The sequence below is a fragment of the Podarcis erhardii genome (genome assembly GCF_964252035.2).
Source record: "Podarcis erhardii genome assembly, chromosome: 4".
Classification (NCBI taxonomy): Eukaryota; Metazoa; Chordata; class Lepidosauria; order Squamata; family Lacertidae; genus Podarcis; species Podarcis erhardii.
Window position 1 is genome coordinate 9,802,112 of NC_138508.1, and position 17,017 is coordinate 9,819,128.

The 17,017-nt window shown below is 46.7% G+C and overlaps 1 protein-coding gene across 2 annotated transcripts in view; it reads right to left on the bottom strand.

Annotated features, from left to right (window-relative positions):
* WNT11 (Wnt family member 11) overlaps nt 1–12,073 on the bottom strand; it is a 69,003-nt gene extending 56,930 nt beyond the window's left edge. For both annotated transcript variants that reach the window (XR_014156157.1, XM_081860643.1), the window contains exons 1-2: nt 11,960–12,073; nt 8,918–9,546 (exon numbers count right to left, since the gene is read on the bottom strand). The gene's annotated coding sequence lies outside the window, so the exon portion shown is untranslated. The remainder of the gene's footprint in view (nt 1–8,917; nt 9,547–11,959) is intronic.
* Nucleotides 12,074–17,017: the final 4,944 nt, after the last annotated feature.

Here is a 17,017-nt window from a genome sequence, read left to right on the forward strand (position 1 = left end):
CCATACATCACTACTGGGAAAACCATAGCTTTTACTATACTGACCATCTAATTCTACCTAATGGAAGTAAGGGCTGGAACTCAGTAGCAAGGCAGACTCTGTAAGAGAAGGTCTCAGGGTCAATCACAGACAATGTAGACAATGCTGAGCTACCTAGACCATTGGTCCATCTCAGTGTAATGCACTTTACTACATTTTTTTCCATAGTACAGCCTTAAGATAAGCAGGGGGTTGGACTAGATGACCCTCAGGGTCCCTTACAACTCCACCATTCTATGATTCTACAATGCACAGCTTGATCCATCCTGGATCGCTTTCAACGGGAAGGAAATGTTATTGACCTCAGTCCAAATTTATTTCTAAGGCTGCAGTCCTACGAAATCCTTGCTTGGAGATTATTTATTGTTATTTATGTCTTCCTCCTATGGGAGTGGAGGGCCATTTAAAACACAGTCAAGTAACCAATTATGCAACAATCAGTTAAAAAACATGTCTCTTCTTATTTGGCGATCACTCATAGCCGAGTAAGATTGTCTTCCATGAATGCGGTTTTAACAGTGAGTCCGTAAGTGACTGTGGAGGCCAGTTCTGGATCCACACATCCTTTCACAGTGGAGACATAGGTTTCCGGGCAGGAACTGATCACGGTGAGGGTTTGCCAAGCCTGTCTTCCTCTTCACACGTTTCTCCCTTGCATCCTGAGTTTGAGCGTCTTCAAAGCTCATGACACCTTTGGTAGAGGCTGTTCTCCAACTGGAGTGCTTGCAGGCCAGTGTTTCCCAGTTATACGACATTTTTTAAAGATTTGCCTTGAGAGAGTCTTTAAACCTCTTTTGTTGACCACCCACATTACGCTTTCCATTTTTAAGTTTGGAATAGCGTAGTTGCTTTGGAAGACAATAATCAGGCTAGATAACTATTCAACCGAATAATTTCCACGATACAGGAGACTTCAAACAATCACTAAAAGTGTCAGAATCTACAGGAGCTTTAGTGAACAGATGCATCTTACATACCCTCCAATATTTCTCCAATGAAAAGAGAGACGTCCCCTCCAACATTTATCTGGTGTATATGTTGTTGTTGTTGTTTAGTCCTTTAGTCGTGTCTGACTCATCGTGACACCATGGACCAGAGCACGCCAGGCACTCCTGTCTTCCACTGCCTCCCACAGTTTGGGCAAACTCATGCTGGTAGCTTCAAGAACACTGTCCAACCATCTCGTCCTCTGTCGTCCCCTTCTCCTTGTGCCCTCCATCTTTCCCAACATCAGGGTCTTTTCCAGGGAGTCTTCTCTTCTCATGAGGTGGCCAAAGTCTTGGAGCCTCAGCTTCAGGATCTCTCCTTCCAGTGAGCACTCAGGGCTGATTTCCTTCAGAATGGATCAGTTTGATCTTCTTGCAGTCCATGGGACTCTTAAGAGTCTCCTCCAGCACCATAGAATGTCCTATTCCATATCCTCCAACATTTCTCCAATGAATATAGGAATGTCCTAAGGAAAAGCAGGACATTCTGCATCCAGGATCAAATCAGAAACCGGGACGGCTTCTGTAAATTCAGGACTGTCCCTGGAAAATAGGGACACCTGGAGGTCTCCTAGCCACAAGGGCTGTGTTCTGCCTCCACTGTCTGAATGTGTGTTCCTGATGGGGAGAGTTGCTGTTGCTCTCAGCTTCTGCTTGCAGCCTTCCCATAATAGGCAGCTGGTTGGCCACTGGTAAGCGTAGGAAGCTGGACTAGATGGGTCTTCGGCCTGATCCAGCCAAGCTGCTCTTATGTTCTTACACGCCCTACTTTTTATGAGTGTGTTTGAACCACCTGGGAGGGTCAGTGGGGATCAATCTCTGAGCATGACTCTGGAGGAGAGAGCTGTGCTCTGCTGTGTGTGCTAGAAAGTTTTCGTTCAGGGAGTCCCACCGGCCTCGGAATCTACTCTCTCCAAACGCCGTTCCTGGAAAAGTGCCATTATAAAGAGCAGACTTCTCTTGGCAGACCTCCTCTTCTAACTTCTTTTTTTTAAAAAAAAAATCCCCAATCACTGCAAGCAGAGATAAGTTCAGTCCATCGCTGGCCATTTTTATCCTAGTTTCTGCCTCTGCTGCCACTGGAGTGTTTCAAATGCTTTTTATCTCTGCCCCAAAGAAGCCCCACTTGAAAACTTCACTCCTTAAAGCATTCACTGCACTGCTTGAAATGGGCTATTTTGGAGCCTCTATCTCTCTGATGGATTTGGGCTTCTTAACAACACAGGCTCCTGTTGCTGCTGTTTCCTAAAGCAGCAGTTTGCTATATTCCAGAGGTGAAACTCAAAAACCCAATTTGCAGAGTGCAGATCCTGAGAAAAACCAGTAACGTACCAACACTGCACTGTTTTTATGAAATAATTCAACAAAACGAACAGGATCTGCTGCTATGCGTTCCTTCCCAATCATCTCTATCACTAACTGCTGAATGATGGGCCAATAACAATGAAAACAATTGGCCTTAGTTTAGTCTTTGGGACTAAAATGGGCTGAATTTGTGTTTTTATTCCATTGGGTGATGGCTTTTATTCCTGATGGCTCTGCCTGATGACTCATTCAAAGTCTATTCTCTCCTTAAATGCTATTTGTTTAGTTGTTTAGTCTTGTCTTCGTGACCCCATGGACCAGAGCACGCCAGGCACTCCTGTCTTCCACTGCCTCCTGCAGTTTGGTCAGACGCGTGTTTGTAGCTTCGAGAACACTGTCCAACCATCTCATCCTCTGTCGTCCCCTTCTCCTTGTGCCCTCCATCTTTCCCAGCATCAGGGTCTTTTCCAGGGAGTCTTCTCTTCTCATGAGGTGGCCAAAGTATTGGAGCCTCAGCTTCAGGATCTGTCCTTCCAGTGAGCACTCAGGGCTGCTTTCCTTCAGAATGGATTGGTTTGATCTTCTTGCAGTCCATGGGACTCCTCCAGCACCAGAATTCAAAAGCATCAATTCTTCGGCGACCAGCCTTCTTTATGGTCCAGCTCTCATTCCATACATCACTACTGGGAAAACCATAGCTTTAACTATACGAACCTTTGTTGGCAAGATGATGTCCTTTATTAAATGGCTCAATACAGCTGCGTGCATTTTCTCCCCAAGCATCAACATTTATTTCTCCCTGCACACCAACATTTGCCACTGCCCACAAATCTGTCCATTTCCTCTTTTTAAAGCCAGCAGCAGCCAGAGAAGAAGCTATCTTTCTCTACAAACTCACACAGATGTGTTTAAAAGGGGGGTTGGGGGACTCAGCCAAAGGCAAACAAGGTCAGGTTAGTAGCAGCAGATAACAAGCCACTTGTTCCTGCCTTGACTTGTGACCTGACTTTTCACCTTTGTAAACAACACATCCGATTTCACCGCCCCATCCCTCATCCTTTCCTCCCCTTAGAAATTCCTCTTCAGGTTACACCTTTAGCTCCCTGTGACCTCAGGGTATGCAAAAGGAGCTTGCAAAATATGTGACACATTTTTCTCCACCTGTTGATGTTTTGATCCTAAGAATCTCTATTCTGGCAGAAATTCTGGTCTTCTAAATAAAAAAAAATGACAACATGCCACCCCATAAAATAAAGTTTTCTGGCGGCTTACAATAAAGAAGAAAAAGTCCAATTTACAGTGGTACCTCGGGTTACAGACGCTTCAGATTACAGACGCTTCAGGTTACAGACTCCGCTAACCCAGAAACAGTACCTGCGGGATGTCTCTGCTTTTTAAGATGCTGTCTAGGTTTGTCATCGCTTTTCTCCCAAGAAGCAGGCGTCTTTTAATTTCGCGACTGCTGTCACCATCTGCAGTGATCATGGAGCCAAAAAAAGTAAAATCTCTCACTGCCTCCATTTCTTCCCCTTCTATTTGCCAGGAGGTGATGGGACCAGTGGCCATGATCTCAGTTTTTTTGATATTGAGCTTCAGATCGTATTTTGCGCTCTCCTCTTTCACCCTCATTAAAAGGTTCTTTAATTCCTCCACACTTTCTGCCATCAAAGTTGTGTCATCTGCATATCCGAGGTTGTTGATATTTTTTCGGCAATCTTAGATGACACCCTAGGACACCCTAAACAGCATGGGATCACCACAATACCCAAAGGACAGCCTGAAGAAATCACACCCAAATCTTTCCACGGTGGTTCCGGAGATCAAGCAGCAGGTTTTCATCTACTTTGGGCTACAACTGGGTGTCTTTTTGAATCAAAATGCCAGGCTGGACCCTTCAAACCTGCACTGATTATGACCCATGGATTTCAAAACTGCACTGATTTCAACCACCCATTTCAAAGCTGAACTGATTTTAATCACTGATTTCACAATTGTACTGATTTTCCCCCATTTTGAATTCATGAAAAATGCCAATTACAAGGCTGCTGGCAGTTTATATTTAAGGAGGGAAGTTCAAGGCTTTGCTTTTTAATCAGATATTGAAGATATTTTGGCCGCTGTGTTATCTTGCTACTGTTTCCTATTGGCTGCTACATCCATATATCAACATTTTTTCACAAAAATGTATACTGCTCTGATCTCCTAAGGGAAGAAAAGCGGGATATAAATGATGTTAAGCTAATGGATTGTTTTAAAGAAAACATTCCTTTAATTAACTCTCATGTCATGCCTCCCTAAATGTTATGTAAGACAAGGGAAGAAAGAGAGAGACGGGGATTATATTTTCAGCCGCAAGATGACATTACTCTTGTTAACATCTAGTTCCAAGTCATTGAAAGTTTGCAGGATGGAGCTCTGCCAGGACCAGATGTTTTGGAGTTCAGGAGAAATCCTGTCTGTGGCACTTTGCCTTCAACAAAATGTAGGAATAATGTAGGGCCAATTTACACAATCGGCAACTATATATATATATATATATATATATATATATATATATATATATATATGGTAAAGCATATCTTGAACTACCAATTTAGGCTACAGAAGGGGGGCTGATTGCATGTCTGGCTACCCCTTCCCAACAAAACCATTTGCAACCCATGAATAAATAGCTTAGAATCATAGCACTGTAGAGTCAAAAGGGACCCTGAGGGTCATCTAGTCCAATTCCCTGCTGTGCAGCTGTCCCATACAGGGATCAAACCTGCAACCTTGTCCTTATCAGCACCATGCTCTAACCGACTGAGCTATTTCCTCAGCTTCTCAAGAGAGAAGACGAAACCAAACTTTCCTCCCTGACATGCTATGTTTCCCATTGCATGGAGTTGTGCTCCCGTTCTCCACAAAGGGAAAACAGTCATAAGCCCAGCTCAATTTAGACATGGTCGTTAATTTCAGCGAGTCTACTCCGAGTAAAAACTTAGTTGAAGACCACCCAGAATATACAGTGGTACCTCGTGTTAAGAACTTAATTCATTCCGGAGGTCTGTTCTTAACCTGAAACTGTTCTTAACCTGAAGCACCACTTTAGCTAAATGGGGCCTCCCGCTGCCGCCGCGTGATTTCTGTTCTCATCCTGAAGCAAAGTTCTTAACCCGAGGTACTATTTCTGGGTTAGCGGAGTCTGTAACCTGAAGCATCTGTAACCCGAGGTACCACTGCATATTGAAGGCTTAAGCATTCAGCTACTTTATATAAAGGGACGCGGGTGGCGCTGTGGGTTAAACCACAGAGCCTAGGACTTGCCGATCAGAAGGTCAGCGGTTTGAATCCCCGCGACGGGGTGAGCTCCCGTTGCTCAGTCCCAGCTCCTGCCCACCTAGCAGTTCGAAAGCACGTCAAAGTGCAAGTAGATAAATAGGTACCACTCCGGCGGGAAGGTAAAGGGCGTTTCCGTGTGCTGCTCTGGTTCGCCAGAAGCGGCTTAGTCCTGCTGTCCACATGACCCAGAAGCTGTACGCCGGCTCCCTCGGCCAGTAAAGCGAGATGAGCGCTGCAACCCCAGAGTCGTCCACGACTGGACCTAATGGTCAGGAGTCCCTTTACCTTTAGGAACATGCAAACTGCGTTAAAGCACTGGTCCATTAGCCCATGACTGGCATCAGTTCCCTGGGGTCTCAGGCAGAGAGAGTCTCCCCCTGCCCATTAGTGATTGAACCCGCGGTCCTCTGCACATGCAGCACTGAGCTACAGCTCTGCCCCTTGACAAACCAATTTTCTTTTTCATGCAGCGTAAGAACATCAAATGCTTTTAGGAAGCCCCTGGGCACCTATGAGAGCAACAGCGCACCTGCCTCCCCACACCCAGCACATAGTATTCAAAGGCAAAATATATTCAGCCACACCCCAGTTTGAATTAGAGTACAGCCACCCAGGACCAGAAAAGCTTGTTTTGTGAGCCTGATCCTACCTTTGAAAAACCAGCCGGCTCTCCTTAAATGCAGTCAGAAAGCAGCTAAAGACCGGCCTGAAGGCGCGTGGGGCTACCATCTTTCTGAACCTAATAAGCAGGTCTAGGTCAGCTCTCTGAGAACCACACGTAGGACACATACATAAAAGGCAGAATACAAATGTAAGAGGTGGCAGCCAGAGTCGCAAACCTTGATGAAGATTCATTTATGGCCTGTTAGGCCGACGGAGGTTTGTTGTTGTAGGTTTCTATGAAAAGTATTTTTGTGTTCTTGCGCTGTAAAACACACCCTGTGTTCCTCAGATGAAGGACAGTGTGGAAACTTAAAATATAAGCAAGCAGAATGCGCTTTCCCCCTTTGCAAAATTCACAACAGGGACGCCGCGCCTGCCAGCAATTATATCTGGCTCATCCTGACCACAGGTTTGGATTTGCAAATCCAGACTCCTGTGAAATCACATCTGTGGAGTGGTTGGGGGGGGGGGAGAGGCGGAGAACGAAAGCAAAGATTTTCCAACACCAAAAAGTCTGCACCCATAACGTTTTGTCTTTACTAGGTGAATTGCCGACTGCCTGGGACGCAGTAAAATAGATCATGTTGCCACCCCATAGATGTCCACACTCCTACAGCATCTCCTGTTTCCCCCCCCAGTTCTCAGCACACCCCCTTTTTCATCTAAAGGCTCCCCACAACCTTTGAAAGCTTGCTGGCTCAGTCAAACCTCCTGAATCGTGCCTATCATCAGTTTTTAACAACGGCAACAAAATGAACCTGCCTTTCCAGCTGTTTTAGGGACAAGGAACACCTGCCTTCTGCTTGCGGGTGTTTGCAAGAGCCACTGTGTGCTTTCGTAAAAATGTGAGGCATATATTAAACTAATAATAATAATTGATTGTTATATTAATTGGCATTTTAAATTATTTTTTCCCCTAATGCTTTTACTCATGTTGCTATAGCCTTGCATGCTGCGCAGCACCTTTCTGTACTCATATAAAAGTATGAATTAAAAATGCTTTGATAAACAAGCAAAGGAGAGGGCTGTTACAATCCTGGGTATATTTAACAGGGAGGGAGTTCAGCTGAGTTCAGTGCAGCTTACAAACCCAAAAAGTATCCCTAGATCATGGGTGGGCCCCCACTGTCAGCTATCAACAAAACTGGCAGCCCAGGTCCATGCATGTTTGCTCATGAGTAGGACCCATTTTATTAGCGCCCCCCCTACCTTTCAATGAACAGCTTTGCAGCTCAACTTCTTCATGTGATTGCTCAGAATTAATTCCCACTGAGTTCAATGGAATATTGTCCAACAAGTGCGTTTAGGGGTATAAAATCCTATACACATTTACACCAGGAAGCCCCGTTGGGTGCAACGGGGCTTACTACTTCTGAGTATAAATGCTCCAATTTAAATGTCAGCAAGCTTGCCACCTGACTGCCAACAGCTCCTTTTTCCTTTTTTTAGCTCCCAGAATATTATCTAGGGTTGTCACCAGCGCAATTCGCATTGAGCTCAAAGGGTCTTACGCAACAGGCATTCTTGATGGCTTGCGCTCCAAGTTTCTAGACCTCGTGATAACGCGAGGAGGGCGAATCCAATTAAAATGCATTCCCTCGACAAAGTGACGTACATTGTGGCGCAAAGGCAGAATAAATGTTGGCAGCGTTATATTAAAAGGGGAAGGGGGCCTTCTTGAATTCTGGTTCTGTGTTCGGAAATAGGAACGTGACTATTCTATATTTCAAGCAATCCGGAATCAGAGGTTACACTTGAAAGAAAGGCGCTTGTTTATTAGAGCCACAGGTGTGTGTTACAGCGGGTCACACGCGGACCCCTCTCTGTCTGTCTGCACGTCCGGATAACCCGCATCTAGAGATAGTTTTCCGGCATACAGATAACGAGAGCAGCAGTTTCTTTCTCCAGAGAGCAGCCTGGCAAGCCACGGCGCATCTGCTTCCATAACCACACCGCATCGCATTTCCTGCTCTCTCTCGTGTCTTTTTTTTTTTTTTTACAAAAAAGCTGACTTCTTTTAAAAATAAGAGCTCTTTACAAGCAGGCTCAGCAACCCCGACCACTTTTAAACGTGGGGGTTTTACAGCAGCGCAACGCGCCTCTTGGCCGAAGTACCAAACGCTTGCGATTTCTGCTCACGCGCCACCGCTCCAGGTTTGGAAACCCTGACTTTTTGCCATCCCTGTTTTGCAAAACTGGCCAACTGTCGCCAATCAAGGGCTGTGTGAAACACACAAAGCTGTGGCTGTTTTAAATAAATAAATAAGTGTGTATGTGTACACTTTAACATAAACTGCTTCCACGGACTTGCATTTCCACCCTCCGAAACAACGCAGCGCCGTCTTGCCAATTTCACTGAAACGGACCACACAGCGCCGCTTGAGCGTAATTGGGTATCCGGGCGCATCAACTTTCCGTCAATGAATAAATCCCAGACTTTTCGAGCAAGCCGGATCTAATCGATCTCCTCACCCTCTTAGATCATTCAGCCAGGAATTACTAGGACCGCTCCTCTCCTCTCCCCAACCCAAACCAAGCCTCAAAGGATCGCAGCGTTTACTAGTAAAAAAAACAGCAACAGAAAGTCCCTCGCTTCTCCTTACCTTTTGGCAGCGGTGGGGCGGGGGAAATCTTCTTCCTTGTCCCTTCTCCAAAATCGTCTTCCAAAAACTGGGGTGGGGAAGGAAGGGGATTTGAGATGGGAGATCTCTTCAACAGCCCCGCTTCTCCTCTGCAACGAACATCAAATGTTTCCTGGGCAGAGAGGACGCCTCGGTTTTGCAGATGTTAGCAGCCCAAGATACGGTTCCCAAACACGGTTCCCGAGCGCAGGAAGCTCAGCCGGAGGGAAAATAGATGTTAAACTGAAAAACACACAGCTAGGACGGGCGAGGGATTTGGAGAGAGAGAAAGAGACGCTGGGAAGTTGGAGCGGAGGAGCAAATTCGGGAAGGAGGGGGAAAATGATTGCAAAAAATAATAATAATGCAAGAGAGGCTCTGGGAAGATGTTGCAAAGTGTGCGTCTTTTTCTCTCTGTGTGTGTGTGGCTCCTGAGTCGCAGGCGATCGCCCCTTCTTCTTCCTAAACCCCCGTCCAGCTCCACAGCTGCAAAAGTCCTTTATGGCTCTTCTCCGGCTGGCGGAACCTGCTTTTATGCGCTCCTCGGGGCTTTGATGTGAGTGGTGATGTCAGCCCGTATTAGCATAACAAAAACGTGCGGGATTTACTGCCTTGGAGAGAGAGAGAGAGAAAATACAGGATAAATAAAACGTGTTTGATCTGTTCAGCGGGGAGTTAACAAAAAAAGAGAGGGGGGAGTATATATTTGCCCAGGATTCTCCCCCCCTCCCCCGACACACAACACTGTCCCTCTGCAGGCCCCCCTGCAGCAAAACTCCTCTCGCGTTTCCCCCTTCCGTGCACAGAAATAAACGCCAGAGGGCAGGCGGGGGAGCGTGGAAAGAAGCCGCAGGTTGCTGCGCGCAGGCTTAAGCGCCACTGCAGACGATCCCAGGAGCCTTTCCTCATAAGAACCCAGCTCTCCTGGGTCAAAGCCAAAGGGGTCCATTCTAGTCCATTATCTGGCAGCACCGGATTTAGAGTGGTACTGCTGGCTTCCTCCACATGACGCACAAAATAGTGTACTTCAGAACATGTGCAGAATGGAAGGAGAGACAAGGGACGCATTAACGAACTCTGTTCCCAAAGGAATCATCGTTCTACCCGGACACTGAGGTCCAGCGCCGAGGGCCTTCTGGCGGTTCCCTCGCTGCGAGAAGCCAAGTTACAGGGAACCAGGCAGAGGGCCTTCTCGGTGGTGGCACCCTCCCTGTGGAACGCCCTCCCACCAGATGTCAAAGAGAACAATTACCAGACTTTTAGAAGACATCTGAAGGCAGCCCTGTTTAGGGATGCTTTTAATGTTTGATGCATTACTGTATTTTAATATTTTGTTGGAAGCCACCCAGAGTGGCTGGGCAAGCCCAGCCTGATGGGCTGGGTATAAATAATAAATTATTGATTGATTGATTGATTGATTGATTGATTTTTACCCTGTCCATCTGACTGGGTTGCCCCAGCCACTCTGGGCAGCTGCCAACATATATAAAATAATTGAACATTAAACATTAAAAAGCTTCCCTATACAGTGGTACCTCGGGTTACAGATGCTTCAGGTTACAGACTTCGTTAACCCAGAAATAGTACCGCAGGTTAAGAACTTTACCTCAGGATGAGAACAGAAATCACATGGTGGTGGGAGGCCCCATTAGCTAAAGTGGTGCTTCAGGTTAAGAACAGTTTCAGGATAAGAACGGACCTCCGGAACGAATTAAGTTCTTAACCCGAGGTATCACTGTACAGGGCTGCCTTCAGATGTCTTCTAAAGGTTACATAGTTACTCATCTCCTTGACACCTGATGGGAGGGCATTCCACAAGGAGGGCGCCACTACCAAGAAGGCCCTTGTGTCTGGTTCCCTGTCACTTCGCTTCTCGCAGGGAGGGAACTGCCAGAAGACCCTCGGAGGAGGACCTCAGAGTCTGGGCTGAGCGATGGGGGTGGAGACGCTCCTTCAGGTCTACTGGGCCAAGGCCGTTTAGGGCTTTCAAGGTCAGCGCCAACACTTTGAATTACGCTCGAAAACGTACTAGTGAGACTCTTAAATTCAGGGTAGGGGATTCGAGCCCCATGTTGGGCAAAATGTTCCTGCACAGTGGAAGTCGCAGGGCCGGCCCACTCATGAGGCTAAGTGAGGTGACTGCCTCAGGTAGCAGAGTCCACAGGGGCAGCAGATCCAGCCTCCAATGAATGCAAAACCTGCTGCTGCCACCATTTACGGTAACCTTACTCTTTGCTTTCACCCTGCTCAGACTGAAGAGCTTTCCATGTGTTCAGTATATGATTTCTAGTCCAGTGGGGAGTTTCCCTTCGACAAAGTGTAGGATCATGGCAATGAAAATAATGAAACAGAGTTGGGGCGATAACACAACTCTGTTTAACACCTGATCCCACTGTGAACGGTTCACTTTGAGAGCCATTGTTATCTGCGATTGTTGCTTTCATATTATCATGGAGGAGCTGAAGGATATTCACAAATTTATCTGGGCAGCCAATTTTCAGAAGGACAGTCCACAGGGTGTTACGATTTACAGTGTCAAAAGCCTTAGTCAGGTCAATAAACGCCATATACAGGGGTTTGGTTTTGCTCTCTGCATTTTTCTTGAAGCTGTCGAGGGGTGAAAATCATCTCCGCTGTCCCCCTAGAAGGCCGGAAACCGTTTTGAGATTCAGGAAGGGTCACCTCAGATATTGTTAAGAGATGGTTTGCAAAGATCCTTGCAAGAATTTTTCCTGCCGCAGCTCATAGAGAGATGTCTCGATAGTTTCCGCAATCAGTTCTGTCACCTTTTTTAAAGAGAACGTGTGGATCCAAAATTGGCCTCCACTGTCACTTACGGACTCACTGTGAAAACCGTGTTTATGGAAGACAATCTTACTCAGCTACGAGTGATCGCCAAAGGAGAAGAAGGTGGTTGGCCACTGTGAAATTTGCCATTGGCATTGCCATTGGCACTGTGAAATTTGCCAGCAAGCATTTCTTACATTCCAAAGTCAAAAGGAAACACAACTTTTAATAACTCACCTTTGGTTCCCTCTTGACGGAACATGCCCGAAAGCAAACAGATTAACAAATAATAAACAGGTGTGTGCCCTGAACTTCCAGCCTCACCAATTAAAGTTTGCCTTGCACGATTCCACTGCGGCCCTAGGAAAAAGAAACACCGTGCGTAATAAATTAAACGTTTCTGTTTGCAAAAGCAGCAGCAGGATATAAAATAACAACGCCGCAGCCTGCCCAAGGATTTAAGATGTGTAAACTTTTAAATGGGTTATTCTCCCTTTTCCCTGCCCCCTTTCCCCCAGCAAATGGCTTAGGCATCCATATTTTCTGCTCCATAGGAAATCTTCATGCTAGAATTGTCCTGAACATGATTCCAGGGGATGGCTAATGATTACCAAGAAAAATAAGCAAGTTAACCTTTCAGACGGAACTCTTTCATGTTACCTTTCCAAAGACTGGCAGCTATTGACTGATTCCACCGGCTGATTTCATAAGTAAACCCGAGCAATATTAATATTTTTTAGGCGGAGTTTTTCTTTTGCTGAATGTATCCTCCCATCTGATAAAGAGAATGAAAGGGCAGAGGTAAAATGCCAGAGGAAGTGCGTGGAAGATTGGGAAGTTGCGGGTGCACACACACAAACACACAAACCCTGTTAAGTATTACAGCTAAGCCTTAAGATTATATTGGCCAGATTCATTGGAGGCAAGGAATCCTTTGCTTTATTGAAGCTGGAAGCACTCCTAGAGCTATAACTGGGGTGGAAAACCTTGCACCTGCAGGCAAAATATTGCCCTCCAGCCCTATCTGGCTCCTCCTGAGCCATGCCTCTTCTCCCCAGGCCAGCCCTCTCTCTGGCCCTGTTTTTCACCCTTTTGGCCTGGCTAAAATCTATCCTTCATAGAGTTGGAAGGGCGCCTCGTGATCATCTAGTCCAACCCCCTTGCAACGCAGGAATATGCAGCTGTCCCATGCAGGGATCAAACCTGCAACCTCGGCGTTATCAGCGCCACGCTCTAACCGACTGAGCTATCCAGGCCCTTGAACTGTGATACAGTGGTACCTTGGTTCTCAAACTGAATCCATTCCGGAAGTCCGTTCCAAAACCAAAGCGTTCCAAAACCAAGGCACGCCTTCCCATGGAAAGTAATGCGAAACAGATTAATCCATTCCACACTTTTAAAAGCAACCCCTAAAACAGCAATTTGACATGGATTTTACTATCTAACAAGACCCTGGATCCATAAAATGAAAACAATAAACAGTGTACAGTGGTACCTCTGGTTGCATACTTAATTCGTTCCGGAGGTCTGTTCTTAACCTGAAACTGTTCTTAACCTGAAGCACCACTTTTAGCTAATGGGGCCCTCCGCTGCTGCCGCACCGCCGCTGCGAGATTTCTGTTCTCATCCTGAAGCAAAGTTCTTAACCCGAGGTAATATTTCTGGGTTAGCAGAGTCTGTAACCTGAAGCATATGTAACCCAAGGTACCACTGTACTGCAGTCATACAATCGTCAATCAGTAGCTGAACTGGGTTCCACAAAGTCACAATTTTTTTTAAAAAAAAAAGTGCGGCAAAAAAAGAAACGCAAAATAAATAGCAAAAACAGACAGACCTCAGTGTAACACTTCAAACAGAAGTGTGGCACTCAAATTGGAAGCGTAACACACAAAGCGGAGCACATTTGGCTTCCAAAAAAAGTTCACAAACCGGGTTTGCAGTGTTTGGGTTCCAAGTTGTTTGGGTACCAAGGCATTTGAGGACCAAGGTACCACTGTACTGCCTCTGCCTTGCCGAGATTGAGAATGGAGAGCCAGGCGTGGTTGAAGTGCTCTTGCACTCGGATCCTGTTTGCAAGTTTCCCACAGGCATCTGGTTGGCCTCTGTGGGATGCTGGACAAGATAGGCCATTGGCCTGATCCAGTAGTCTCTCCCTATGTCCTTAGCTGATGACGTGGGCATGGTCCTTGCAGCAATCTGGCCAGCCACGTGTCTTCTCGACCCTTGACTCTCTTAGCTTATAATGCTTGGTCAGGAGGGGTGCAGCATCTTAAAAAGCAGAGACATCACCTTGCCAAGAAAGGTCCGTATAGTTAAAGCCATGGTTTTCCCAGTAGTGATGTATGGAAGTGAGAGCTGGACCCTAAAGGAGGCTGATCACCGAAGAATGGATGCTTTTGAATTATGGTGCTGGAGGAGACTCTTGAGAGTCCCATGGACTGCAAGAAGATCAAACCGATCCATTCTGAAGGAAATCAGCCCTGAGTGCTCACTGGAAGGACAGATCCTGAAGCTGACACTCCAAGACTTTGGCCACCTCATGAGAAGAGAAGACTCCCTGGAAAAGACCCTGATGTTGGGAAAGATGGAGGGCACAAGGAGAAGGGGACGACAGAGGACAAGATGGTGGGACAGTGTTCTCGAAGCTACCAGCATGAGTTTGACCAAACTGCGGGAGGCAGTGGAAGACAGGAGTGCCTGGTGTGCTCTGGTCCAGGGGGTCACGAAGAGTCGGACACGACTAAATGACTAAACAACAACAACAGGAGGGGTGATCAAATGGGTTCAAGTTGCTGGTTTTGGTGTATGAAGCACTATATGGAATGGGACCAAGATACCCGAAAGACCATCTCTCCCACAGGTGCCAACACCCTGGGGCACTGGGGGCCTGAGCACCCACAAAATTCTCCACGAAGGGGCTTGGCACCCACAAATTGTTGGTGCCTGGGCCATGCACGCTGCATAGTACCCAGGGACCCGGACACCCATGGCCACAGGGCCAAGCTGGCACTCTGGGTCTCACCACTTACGTACCTGATAACTGTGCCCCGCAGGGTTAGGTCTCTTGCAGATATCATCTTATCAGAAAGTCTGCTCTGCACAGCACAGAAAGTAGGTCTTTAGCTTATTACTGTATTTTAATATTTTGTTGAAAGCCACCCAGAGTGACTGGGGAAGCCCAGCCAGATGGGCGGGGTATAAATAAATTATTATTATTATTATTATTATTATTATTATTATTATTATTATTATTATTATTATTTAGCTTGGTGGGACTAAACCAGCAACATCGCTGACATCTTTTTGGTGCCTGGTGAAGACTTTGCTCTTCCAACAAGACTTTTCAGTGGAGATCTTTCCCTGCCTGCAAAACAGCAACAAAGAACTGAACGCATTCCTATACAGCGGCTTCCTGCTTCTCGCCTACAATTGCAATTGTGTTTTAAACGTTTTAATTTAAAAAAAAAAAAGATGGTTTCATTATTTGACAACTTGCTCTTTGCTGCCCTGGGCTCCTTTCGGAGGAAGGGCGTGATATAATTTTAAATGTCACATCGGGTGACAAAAATCTTGTTAAACAGGCAAACAGTTTGACCTGCACCCTGCGTACATATTATCGGGAGGTAGCAAAGTCTCAGAAACAAATCACGCAGCGTGCAGCCTCCTTGGTGGGTTGGGTATATTTTGCGGGGCTCACAGGCCTATTTAATTTATTCCTCGTGGCACCATTGCGGTTACCCTTGCGGCACACCATTTACAAATCAGCGTCTTAAGGCAACAAGATGTTTGGTTTTCCTCAAGCTTACAGAAAACCCTTCTCCCCGCTCTCTCCCTTCCCCTCTTTTCCACGGAAAGGTGCATCTGTATCTTCTTAGTTGGATAATTCAGATGTTTACAGGAAGGACTACACAATCTAATTAAATTTCATTGCAAGTAAACAGAAACACCAGCCCAAACATTCAAATTGAAGTCAGATTGCAAGACAGACTCCATTCCATCTCTCTCTCGGAGGAGGAGGAGGAGGGGGGTGATAAAGAGCTGGAGGGGGAAATTTCTTAAAGAGTATGTAAGAACATAAAATGAGCCTGTTGAACGAGGCCAAAGGACCATCTAACCGAGCATCCTGTTCTTGCAGTGGCGGACCAGGTGTCTGTCGGAAGCCCGCAAGCTGGACATTTGCACAACTGCACTCTCGCCTCCTGCAGTTTTTGGCAGGTGGTACAGTGGTACCTCATGGGACACGGGTGGCGCTGTGGGTTAAACCACAGAGCCTAGGGCTTGCCGATCAGAAGGTCGGCGGTTCGAATCCCTGCAATGGGGTGAGCTCCCGTTGCTCGGTCCCAGCTCCTGACAACCTAGCAGTTCGAAAGCACGTCAAAGTGCAAGTAGATCAATAGGTACCGCTCCGACGGGAAGGTAAACGGTGTTTCTGTGTGCTGCTCTGGTTCACCAGAAGCGGCTTAGTCATGCTGGCCACATGACCCGGAAGCTGTACACCAGCTCCCTCGGCCAATGAAGCGAGATGAGCGCCGCAACCCCAGAGTCGGTCACAACTGGACCTAATGGTCAGGGGTCCCTTTACCTTTACCTTTTACAGTGGTACCTCTGGTTACAGATGCTTCAGGTTACAGACTCCTCTAACCAAGAAATAGCACCTCGGGTTAAGAACTTTGCTTCAGGATAAGAACAGAAATCATGTTCCGGCGGCGTGGCAGCAGCAGGAGGCCCCATTAGCTAAAGTGGTGCTTCAGGTTAAGAACAGTCTCAGGTTAAGAACAGACCTCTGGAACGAATTAAGTTCTTAACCACAGGTACCACTGTTTTTAGAAGCACACTGGGGAACATAGCCATAGCAGCGAGTAGCCATCAATAACTTTCTCATCAATTAGTCTCATCGTATTTTAAAGTAAAAAAAAAGGTAAAGGTAAGGGGCCCCTGGATGGTTAAGTCCAGTCAAAGGTGACTATGGGGTTGCGGCCCTCATCTCGCTTTCAGGCTGAGGGAGCTGGCGTTTGTCCACAGGCAGCTTTCTGGGTCATGTGGCCAGCAGAACTAAACCACTTCTGGCGCAATGGGACACCGTGACAGAAACCAGAGTGCATGGAAATGCCATTTACCTTCCCACAGGGGCGGTACCTATTTATCTACTTGCACTTTGACGTGCTTTCGAACTGCTAGGTTGGCAGGAGCAGGGACCGAGCAACAGGAGCTCACCCCGTCGCGGGGTTTCGAACTGCTGGCCTTCTGATCGGCAAGCTCAAGAGGCTCAGAGGTTTAGGGCACCCAAGTTGTTGG